Source organism: Bison bison, unplaced genomic scaffold (assembly GCF_000754665.1).
Source record: "Bison bison bison isolate TAMUID 2011002044 unplaced genomic scaffold, Bison_UMD1.0 scf7180017864146, whole genome shotgun sequence".
Classification (NCBI taxonomy): Eukaryota; Metazoa; Chordata; class Mammalia; order Artiodactyla; family Bovidae; genus Bison; species Bison bison.
The window spans coordinates 5,443,558-5,455,746 of record NW_011494718.1 but is presented as its reverse complement, the minus strand read 5'-3'; the positions used below and the strand labels follow the sequence as shown (position 1 = coordinate 5,455,746).

Genomic DNA, 12,189 nt, shown 5'->3' with positions numbered 1-12,189 from the left:
CTCTTGAGAGTCCCTTGGACTGCAAGGAGATCCAGCCAGTCCATCCTAAAGGAGATCAGTCCTGGGTGTTCATTGGAAGGACTGATGCTGAAATGAAACTCCAATACTTTGGCTACCTCATGCGAAGAGTTGACTCATTGGAAAAGACCCTGATGCTGGGAGGGATTGGTGTCAAGAGGAGAAGGGGACGATAGAGGATGAGATGGCTGGATGGCATCACCAACTTGATGGACATGAGTTTGGGTAAACTCTGGGAGTTGGTGATGGACAGGGAGGCCAGGCATGCTGTGATTCATGGAGTCGCAAAGAGTCGGAAACGACTGAGTGACTGAACTGAAGTGATAGTAATTCTATTAGTTTTTTGAGGAAACTCCATAGTGTTCTTTATAGTGGCTGCACAAATTTACATTCTCACCAACAGTGTGTAAGGGTTCCCTTTTCTCCACACTCTCCAACATGTATTATTTGCAGAGTTTTTGATGATGCCATTATGACCTGTGTGAGGTGATACCTCATTGTGGTTTTGATTTGCATTTCTCTAACAGTTAGTGATGTTGAGCATCTTTTCATGTGCCTGTTGGCCATCTATATGATTTCTTTGGAGAAATGATTTTTTAAGTCTTCTGCCAATTTTTTGATTGGGTTGTTTTTGCTGTTGTTGTTTCTGGGTTGTATGAGCTGTTTGTATGTTTTGGACATTAAGCCCCTGTCCACGGCATTCTTTGTAAATATTTTCTCCCATTCTGTAGGTTGCCTTTTAGTTTTATTTATGGTTTCCTTTGCTGTTCAAAAGCCTGAAAGCTTAATTAGGTCCCATTTGTTTATTTTTGTTTCTGTTTCCATTACTCTAGGAGATGGGTCCAAAAAATATTGCTGTGATTTATGTCAAAGAGTGTTCTTCCTATGGTTTCCTCCAGCAGTTTTGTAGTATCCAGTCTTAACATTTAGGTCTTTAATCCATTTTAAGTTAAGTTTTGTATATGGTATTAGATAATGTTCTAATTTCATACTTTTACATGTGACTGGCTAGTTTTCCCAGTACCTCTTATTGAAGAGACCGTCTTTTCTATATTTTATATTCTTGTCTCCTTCGTCATAGATTAATTGACCGTAAGTGAGTGGGTTTATTTCTGGGCTTTCTATCTGATTCCATTGAACTATATGTCTTTTTTGGTGCCAGTACCATAGTGTTTTGATTATAGTAACTTTGTAGTATAGTCTGAAGTTAGAGAGTGTGATTCCTCCAGCTCGGTTCTCCTTTCTCAAGATTGATTTGGCTCTTTGAGGCCTTTGTGTTTCCATACAAATAAAAAAATTTTTTTGTTCCCATTCTGTGAAAAATGCCACTGGTAATTTGATAGGAATTGCATTGAATCTGTAGATTGCTTGGGTAGTATAGTCATTTTAACAATTTTGATTCTCCCAGTCTAAGACAAGTATATCTTTCCATCTGTGTTGGTCTTTAAGTGAGATTTAAAAATTTAAATGTTTTCTTAATTTTTCTTTCTGATATTTAACTGTTAATATGTAGAAATGCAACAGGTTTCTCTCTATTAATTTTGTATCCTGAAACTTTACTGAATTCATTGATGAGATTTAGTATTTTTCTAGTGGCAACTTTAGGGTTTTGTGTGTATAGCATACTGTAAATGGTGACAGTTTCTTCTTCTTTCCAGTTTGGGTTCCTTTTATTTCCTTTTGTTCTCTTATTGCAGTGGCTAGGACTTCCAAAACTATTATTATGTTGAATAAAAGCGGCAAGACTGGATAACCTCATCTTATTCCTGATCTTAGAGGAAATGCTTTCAGCTTTTCACCATTGAGAGTGATGTTTGCTGTAGGTTTGTCATATATGGCTTTTATTATGTTGAGGTAGGTTCTCTCTATGCTCACTTTCTAGAGAGTTTTATCATAAGTGAGTATTGAATACCATGGACAGAGGAGCCTGGTGGGCTATGGTCCATAGGGTCACAAAGAATTGGACATGACTGAAGTCACTTAGCAGGCACGCGTGCACATTGATTTGCAGATATTGAAAAACCCTTGCACTCCTGGGATAAATTCTAATCAAGGATGGTGTATGAACTTTTTAACGCATTGTTGCAATAAGTTTGCTAGTATTTTATTGAGGATGTTTGTTTATTTGTTTGGTTGTGTTGGGTCTTAGTTTTGGCCCTTGGGATCTTTGATGTGTCGTGTGGGATCTTTTGTTGTGGCACTGGGACTCTCTAGTTGTGGCATTTGGGCTCAATTGCTCCACGGCGTGTAGGATCTTGGGCTTCTCTGGTGGCTCAGATGGTAAAGAATCTGCCTGAGATGCGAGAGACCTGGTTTCGATTCCTGGGTTGGGAAGATCCCCTGGAGGAGGCATGGCCACCCACTTCAGTATTTTTGCCTGGAGAATTCCATGGACAGAGGAGCCTGGCAGGCTACAGTCTGTGGGGTCATAAGAGTTGGACACCTGAGGGACTAAGCACAGCACAGCATGTAGGATCTTAGTTCCCTGATCACGGATTCAACCTGCATCCTCTGCATTGCAAGGCAGATTCTTAACCACTGAATTATCAGTAAAGTCCCTTTGTTGAGGAATTTTGCATCTGTATTCATCAGTGATATTGGCCTGTAGTTTTCTTTTTTTGTGATCTCCTTGTCTGGTTTTGGTATCAGGGTGATGGTGGTCTCATAGAATGAGTTTGGAAGTGTTTCTTCTTCTGTGGATTTTTGGGATAGTTTCAGAAGGATGGGTGTTGACTGTTCTCTAAATGTTTGATAGAATTCACCTGTGAAGCCATCTGGTCCTGAACTTCTGTTTGTTGGGAGTTTTAAAATTACTGATTTAGTTTGAATACTGGTAATAAGTCTTCATATTTTCTGTTTCTCCTTGCTTCAATCTTGGGAAATTGTCCCTTTCTAAGAATTTTTCAGTTTCTTCCAGGATGTCCATTTCCTTGATGTATAATTGATTGTAGTAGTGTCTTCTGATCCTTTATATTTCTGTGGTGTCTTGTAACTTCACCTTTTTCATTTCTGATTTTATTGATCTGGGTCCTTCCATTTTTTTCTTGATGAGTCTGGCTAAAGGTTTATCAGTTTTTTCTTTTCAAAGAACCAGCTTTTTGTTTCTTTGATCTTTTCTGTTTTGTTTTTTTAAATTAATTTATTTATTTTAATTGGAGGCTAATTACTTTACCATATGTTGGTGGGTTTTGCCATACACTGACATGAATCAGCCACGGGTGTACATGTGTCCCCCTGTCCCAAACCCCCCCCCCGCCCCATCCCTCTGGGTGGTCCCAGTGCACCAGCTTTGAGTGCCCTGCTTCATGCATCGAATTTGGCCTGCTCATCTATTTCACATATGGTCCTATACATGTTTCAATGCTATTCTCTCTTAAAGTCTCCTATTTCATTTATTTCTGTTCTGATCTTTATGCTTTCTTTCCTTATACTAACTTTGGATTTTGTTTATTTCTTCTTTCTCCGGTTGCTGTAAGTGTAAGGTTAGGTTGTCTGAGATTGTTTCCTGAGGTCTACTGCTATGAACTTTCCTCTTAGAACTGCTTTTGTTGCATAGATTAATAGTAATATCTTTGTCTTCTGCATTTTTCTACTAAAGTTCTCTTTTTCTTCTTTGATCTGTTGCCCCTTTGCCCTTTTGCTGTAGGATTTTAATTTGTGAGGTGAAGACAGCGGGCATGATTTTCTCCTGCATTGCAGGTGGATTCTTTACCAACTGAGCTATCAAGGAAGCCCTTTATTATAGGTAATTGCCTCGAACACTGGCTAGTGTGGACTTGACCTTTCAAAATGCAAGGCCAAAGATCACATTTTTACTTGTGTGGGATTTTTTGTTGCTTTGATCTCAGAGGAATCGATGGATGCAGGTGTGGAGAAGACTAAGGGAGATGAGGGGCAGGTGCTTGGTCAGGAGCTCTGGGGCCATGTTCAGTCCCTCAGCTCATGGTAGTGTCTTACATTTCTTGGAAGAAGCAGAATAGATTCAAATACCTGAGGCTAGGAGCAGAGCAGGCCTCCATACTTCCCCAAAGTTCAAGTTCCTTTTAACTCTGAATGTCTCCTGAGATCATTCTTTTAAAAAACACTACTGTAGTTTTTTTCATAAGGATGAAACCCCAGCACTCTAAATTCATGCTCCCTACTGTGGGACCTAGTATTATAGAATCTATTTGCCTCTAAATAAAGAAAGTAAGTTTTGACAGCATGTCAGTCAGCTGTCCCAGACACCACTCAGAAGTTGATGGGTTTTTTGAGGTTGTATATTCACCTGTCTGGAGAGTTGAGGACTCTGGACATATTTCGAGTTAGGAAATAAATACCTATGTGATTACATGGCTTATTGTTTATTGTAAAACATATCACCTTATGTTAGAGTCCAGTGACTCATGATCTGACTTCAGAATACTTTTACTTCAATAATTAAAAAAAACCCTTTTCCTGCCATTTGGCTTTTAACATGTGTTCAGGCCATACTTTTCTTTTGGTACCTTTCTAACTGAGATGAAATTTGCATAACACAAATGCTGTGAATATTTTTTGTCAAGAGAATTTAAGAAAGGTTAATGACTCAGCACTTGGTTTATTTATTTGAATTCAGTCGCTGATAGGCCAGGATGATATATAAAGCCAGGTCCGTGCCTTGAAGGAGACCAGGGCCTCCACGGGGGATAAACATATAAATAGATAAAATAGAGACACGTACAGTGTGCCCCGTGACTGCCCAGGATGTTGCCTGCACGTTCCTTTCTGAGCCCACCTCTGAAAACGGTGGGTCTTTTCCTCTTGCTCAATATTTTTGTAGTGACTTCTCTCACTTCTTTGTCTTACTGTTTTCAGTTAGAGGTTTCATATGAAAGTTAGAATTTGTCAGCTACTTCATGCTTCTCAACATTTCTTGCTTCTATGATTCAAAGACAAAAATGAGAGTGGTAATGCTTGATGTTAGTCTGTTTGTTAGAATTATAAAACATGCAGTTGATATAAAATTGGATATAAAAATGTATTTTTGAATGTTGGAGTAGGAATTTGGCATTCTACCAAGTGTGTTTTTTCTGTAAGTGTGTGGCAAGACTGTTGGCCAATAAAATCCAGGACTGTTTGCTTACTTAAGCCTGAACTGTATTGCGTATATTTTAATTTTTATTGTATGTTTCACCCTGATTGCCTTAAAAAACCCAAGCTGAAAAAGTATACTTCCTGTTTTCTTTGCTTTGAAATATCCTGAAACTTCATATCTTTTCTTTTTTTTTGTTACTTAAATCTCTTATGTGTTTGAAAATGATAATAGCAGTGCCTTTTTCTTTTATACTGGTAAATGGACAATATTTATAGAGATCCCTGGAAGTCTAGGGATAGAGAAAGGACTAATGAAATTTGAAGTGGTATTATGCAATATGAATATATTATGTTCTTATATTAAGCTGAGTTTTATTAAGGTGAATTTTTCTCAATACTAATCTTATTTTAAAAAGTTACTTATCATTTACTTGTTTATTTGGCTGTGTTGGGTCTTGGCTGCTGCGTGTAGGCTTTTCCGGTTGTGAGCAGCGGCTGCTGTCTAGCTGTGGTGCGTGGGCTTCTCACCGCAGAGTACGGGCTCCGGGGCGTGCAGGCCAGTGGCTGTGGCATGCAGTCGTCTGAGATGTCTTGGTACTTGTGGAATCTTCCCAGACCAGGGTCCCCTGCATTGGCAGATGGATTCTTAACCACTGGACTGCCAGGGAAGTTCAATACTACTCTTTTTTAAATTTAAAGACTTTAGTCTCCTTTTAAAATAATTACACTATTTAGACTCCCTCATTTCTCTATTTTTACAATACATTACACAAGCACACAAGGACTCAAACCAAGAAGTTGAATGCCAGTGTCTTTGAAAGTGAAAGTTGCTCAGTCATGTCCGACTCTTTGAGACCCCATCCATGGAATTCTCCAGGCCAGAATACTGGAGTGGGTAGCTGTTCCCTTCTCCAGGGGATCTACCCAACCCAGGGATTGAACCCCAGGTCTGGCATTGCAAGCGGATGCTTTACCAGCTGAACCGCCAGGGAAGCCAAATAGTTTAAAATAGTTATTCTGTTTAAATTCCCTCACTTCTCTATTTTCAGGCATTCTAAACTGGTACGTGGAGAAGGCAATGGCACCCCATTCCAGCACTCTTGCCTGGAAAATCCCATGGATGGAGGAGCCTGGTGGGCTACAGTCCATGGGGTCGCTGAGGGTTGGACATGACTGAGCGACTTCACTTTCACTTTTCACTTTCATGCACTGGAGAAGGAAATGGCAACCCACTCCAGTGTTCTTGCCTGGAGAATCCCAGGGACGGGGCAGCCTCATGGGCTGCTGTCTATGGGGTCGCACAGAGTCGGACACGACTGAAGCGACTTAGCAAACTGGTACAACTGTCATTTTCTTTTTTATTTTATAGAGTATGGTATCTTTGAAATGTTAGTTAAAAAAAAAAATCCCTCTAAAGTTTCTTCCTTGATCCATGAAAATGTAAGAACTGACCGGTTGACTTCACTTTAATACTCATATTTTAGTAAGATCTTGCAATATATTGCTCAAGTGCTAGAAAATAATATTTTTAGCTCAATTTTAAACCTTAACTGAAGTTTTATTTAACCTTTCTCTGTGTGAATAGCTTAAAGGGCACACTTATAAGGTTACCATTTACAGTTTTACAGAAAGATCTTTTTCTTCTCTTCATTATCTTGACAGCCGAGCAAGTCAAGGGAACAGTCAACAGACTGGTCTAATGGGCATTTGTTCCGTGTACTGGAATGTGCTTCCTCCTTGGTATGAGAGCTTGTGTTTGTGGCGCACAAAGTGACGTTGTGTAAAAATGTGAAAGACAGGTGTTTACTCTGGCCTTGACCAAGGTGAGAGTTTGAAATAGGAGAACTGGGCTCTGCACAGGAGGGAACAGGAAACTTGATGGATCTGTTGGTTTCGTCCCCTGTCATTGAAACCAGAGACTCAGTGAAGGAGATATAATTTCCCAACTTAATACAGCCTTAAAATCTTTTTTCTTTTGGTTGATGTATTTTAAGCAGCTGAATACATTTTCCATAAATTTTACTGCCTTCCATTTATCTTTGAATAGAAGCCAGCAGAGAGATATTTAGAAGGTTATGCACAACAATAAAACGAACTGTTAGAAAAGTCCTTTTGTGGCGTTCCTCAAGTGTGTGCCAGTAGAAAAATTACTGTCATTTGATAGTGGGATGTTGGAAATGATTTTATTTACTATTTAGAAATAACACAAATGAGCCTTGCTTTTTCAGTTCACAGGTTCAAAACATTTAGTTATGCCTCACTAGCTCAAATCTTTGTTCATTACACTGTACACGGATGGAATTAAATGTGACACATTGCAGTGTTGGATCAGCCCCACAGATTTAAAATACAGGGTTTGATTGAATGCTGGGAAAAAAAATAAGAAAGATACTGTTTAATGTCAGAAATGATTTCTGAAATTTTGTTTTTAGCTTAAAATTGGTTCAAGAAAATGTCCCAATGATGGCAGAGGGAAAAGATTGTGAAGAATATTTGATTATAGGTTGTCCTGTTGAAACCAAAAGAGAGTCTTAGGCTTTAAAGGAGCAAATAGTTTTCTTTCTTTTTTTCAATTTTAAGTACATACACATTTATTAATTAAAAAAAAGTATTTATTTATCTGTGCTGGATCTTAGTTGTGGGTACTTGGGATCTTTGATTTTCATTGTGGCATGGAGCTTCCCTTGTAGCTCAGTTGGTAAAGAATCTGCCTGCAATGCAGGAGACCTGGATTTGATTCCTGGGTCGGGGAAGATCCGACCCAGGAGAAGGAAATGGCGACCCACTCCAGTATTCTTGACTGGAGAATTTTATGGACAGAGGAGCCTGGTGGGCTATAGTCCATGGGGTTGCAAGAGGCGGACGCAACTTAGTGATTAAACCACAATCAGTATGCAGGGTCTTTAGATGTTTAGATTAGATTGCAACATGTGCAGTCTGATTCCTTGACCAGGGATTGAACCTGGACCCCCTGCATCGTAAGTGTGGAGTTTTAGCCACTGAACCACCAGGGAAGTCCCAAGCAAATAACTTTTCAAAGCCAGGCTCTTGGTATCTCTGTTGGCCGTAATATGGCTAGTCCCTGGCAGAGTGTGCTTCCAGTACTTGTGTCTGCCAGCTGCAGCAGTACACACATGTTCAATGACCATGTGGCCTTGAAACATCAGTTTTACCCTCTGGCTACACAAGGACATGTGTGGATGAAGGTCAGAGCCTTGGGAGGCTTGCTGTGAGGCTCATAAGTGTTGGGAGAGGAGAGCTGCCTTAATGTAATGACCGTATTTTCCAGGGAATTCTTTAGAGGCTACCTTCTTTTCTTTTTTTTTTAATTTTAGTAATGTATTTTATTTAATCTAATCTGTCCAAAGTGTTGTTTTTCCAACATGTAATCAATATGGACATATTGTGGGTGACTCCCCTGGTGGTCCAATGGCTAAGACTACACATTCGCAATGCAGGGGGCCTGGGTTCCGTGCCTGCTCAGAGAACTAGATCCCACAGGCTGCAACCAAGAAGTCGCGTGCTGCAACTGAAGAACCTACAGGCTGCGATAAAAGATGCCATGTGCTGCGACCCGGCGCAACCAAATACACATTTTTAAAATGAACATATTATTAATGAGATCTTTTACACTCTCTTTTCATGCTCCGTCTTTGAACTCTGGTGAGGATTTTATATTTAAAGCACCTCTATATTTGAATGCCTGCTTTTCACCAGAAATGCTTGATCTCTGTTGAGATTGCATAAAATGTATAGTTGAAAAAGTAGTTTCACACCCAAGTTGTTCTAGTAACTGAATCAGTATCAATTTTAGACTTCAATTAATTAAAATGAAATAAATGTTGAGTCCCTTAGTCGCAGAAGCCACATTCCAAGTTTCAGTAACCTTACATGGCTAAAGGTGACCTTGTTGGACAGTGTAGTGTTGGAGATTACCCCCTTGGGCTCCAGAACCAGTCTGTGGAGGCCGTCTTCTAGTTCTTTTGCTTACTTAATTCATTTAACAGGGCCGTCTCTCAATGGCATCTCTAACTTGCACTTCATTTTTATAATTACTGTTTTTTTGGCCATACCCGCAGCAGCTAGGATCTCAGTTCCCTGACCAGAGCTTAAACCTGTGCCCCCTACATGGGAAGCATGGAGTCTTAACCACTGGACTGCCAGGGAAGTCCCATGAATCGTACTTTAGTATTCATAAGATACATGAGCATTTTCCATGGCCTAAAATCACCTGTCATTTGTTTCAAGGGTAAAGGGCAGGGAGTTGGAGGTTTGACTTGGGTTTCAGTCCTAGCTCTGCCACTGTATGATTTGACTTCATCTCTTTTAGCTTCGGCTTTCTTGTCTATAAAATGAGTGCTCATTTGTTCATTCATTTGTTTGTTCCTTCATTCGACAAATATTAATTTCTGTGTGCCAGGCTTATCCTCGGTGCTAGAAAATGAGCAGTGAGCAAAGCAGACAAAACTCCTGCTCTCAACGGAGCTTGCATGCTACTGGGGAGATGGAATATAAAATAGTAGAAGTGAAATATAATATGCTGGATGGTGACGGTTGCTACAGAGAAAAATAGAATGGGTTCAGGGATAGAGTGACAAGATAGGAAGGTGATTCCTGTCTGTTTTACACGGTCGACAGTAGACAGAGAGGGCCTCTGTGTGGAGGTGCCATGTCGGCAGAGATGTACATGAAGAGCGGAAGGGTATTTGAGGATTCCTGGGGAAAGATGATCTCAGGGAGCAGCAAGTCTGGCAGGCACCGCATAAGAGGCAGAGCAGCGGGGAGAGCGGGGTTACAGGGGGTGAGGGCCAGTGCAGCCGTGGTGCCAGCGCACACCTCTTGGGGTGGCTTAGAGGATGGGGTGAGATGCCCTTTGATATGCATTTTGCACTGAAAGAACAAAATGCCATAACAAGTGAGGACTGTTGTAGGAATGCAGAAAGGTTCAGTGGTACGAAGCTTATTAAAGATATCATCTTGTTAAATATAAATAGAAAAAAATCATATCATTTTTATAGAAAAGGCATGTGAGCAAATTCAATATTGATTATTGATTTCTTTTTTAAAACCCTCAAAATTTAGTAGGAAAATATCCTTAGTAAACTATGTTCTTCTCAACCTAAAAACCGTCTCAGGCTTAACAGGAAATTTGTGACCCTTAAAATCAGAAACAAAATAAAGATATCTACTGTTTTCGCTCTTTATTAATGGTATTTTGGAATCACAAGTTAATGCAGGTGAACAATAGAATGAAAAAGAAGTTAGAGAGGTTTGATGAATAGTAATGTATGACTAGAATACTCCATGGAATCAAATGAAAAATTAACTATAAAGAGTAATCATATTTATAAATGTGCCAGGATGTCAAATTATTTTCAACATTCATACCTTTTGGATATACAAGCAACTAGTTTAAATGTTCAGTTCAGTTCAGTCACTCAATCATGTCTAACTCTTTGCCACCCCATGGACTGCAGCATGCCAGCCTTCCCTGTTCATCACCAACTCCCGGAGCTTGCTCAGATTCATGTCCATCAAGTTGGTGATGCTGTCCAACCAACCATGTCATCCATCCTCTGTTGTCCCCTTCTCCTCCTACCTCCAATCTTTTCCAGCGTCAGGGTCTTTTCCAGTGAGTCACTTCTTCGCGTCAGGTAGCCAAAGTATTAGAGTTTCAGCTTCAGCATCAGTCCTTCCATGAGTATTCAGGACTGATTTCCTTTAGGATTGACTGGTTGGATCTCCTGGCAGTCCAAGGGACTCTCAAGAGTCTTCTCCAACACCACAGTTCAAAAGCATCAATTCTTTGGCGCTTAGCTTTCTTTATAGTCCAACTCTCATATCCATACATGACTACTAGAAGAACCATAGCTTTGACCCTATGGACCTGTGTCACCAAAGTGATATCTGTGCTTTTTAATATGCTGTCTAGGCTTGTGATACCTTTTCTTCGAAGGAGCAAGCATCTTTTAATTTCATGACTGTAGTCACCATCTGCAGTGATTTAGGAGCCCCCCAAAATAAAGTCTCTCACTGTTTCCATTGTTTCTCCATCTATTTGCCATGAAGTGATGGGACTGGATGCCATGATCTTCATTTTTTGAATGTTGAGTTTTAAGCCAGCTTTTTCACTCTCCTCTTTCACTTTCATCAAGAGGCTCTTTAGTTCTTCTTCACTTTCTGCCATAAGGGTGGTGTCATCTGCATATCTGAGGTTACTGATATTTCTCCTGGCAATCTTGATTCCAGCTTGTGCTTCATTCAGCCTGGCAGCTTGCATGGTATACTCTGCTTAGAAGTTAAATAGAGTGACATATACAGCCTTGATGTACTCCTTTCTCAATTTGGAACAAATCCATTGTTCCATGTCCGGTTCTAACTGTTGCTTCTTGACTTGCATACAGATTTCTTAGGAGGCAGGTTAGGTGGTCCAGTATTCCCATCTCTTTAAGAGTTTTCCACAGTTAGTTGTGATCCACACAGTTCAAGGCTTTAGTGTAGTCAGTGAAGCAGAAGTAGATGTTTTTTTGGAATTATCTTGCTTTTTCTTTGATCCAAGGGATGTTGGCAGTTTGATCTCTGGTTTCTTTGCCTTTTCTAAATCCAGCTTATACATCTGAAAGTTCTCAGTTCAACATATTGTTGAAGCCTAGCTTGAAGGATTTTGAGCATACCTTGCTAGCATGTGAAATGAGTGCAGTTGTGCAGTAGTTTGAGCATTCTTTGGCATTGCCTTTCTTTGGAATTGGAATGAAAACTGACTTTTTCTAGTCCCGTGGCCACTGCTTAGTTTTACAAATTTGCTAGTATGTTGAGTTCATCAGTTTAATAGCATCATCTTTTAGGATTTGCAGTAGCTCAACTGCAATACCATCACCTCCACTAGCTTTGTTCTTCGTGATGCTTCCTAAGGCCACTTGACTTCACATTCCAGAATGTCTGGCTCTAGGTGAGTGATCACACCATCATGGTTATCTGGGTCATTAGGATCTTTTTTTGTTTAGTTCTTCTGTGTATTCTTGCCACCTTTTCTTAATCTCTTCTGCTTCTGTTAGGTCCATACTGTTTCTGTCCTTTATTGAGCCCATCTTTGCATGAAATATTCCCTTGGTATCT

The 12,189-nt window shown here is 40.0% G+C and overlaps 1 protein-coding gene across 2 annotated transcripts in view; it reads left to right on the top strand.

The window, feature by feature from the left end:
* The window catches only part of FAM160A1 (family with sequence similarity 160, member A1), a 280,052-nt gene that overhangs the window by 22,509 nt on the left and 245,354 nt on the right, over positions 1-12,189 (top strand). Inside the window, exon 1 of one of the 2 annotated variants that reach the window (XM_010840750.1) lies at positions 3,519-4,785. The exons of the other annotated variant lie outside the window; for it this stretch is intronic. The gene's annotated coding sequence lies outside the window, so the exon portion shown is untranslated. Of the gene's footprint in view, positions 1-3,518; positions 4,786-12,189 lie in introns of those variants that run through there. 2 annotated transcript variants of the gene reach the window in all.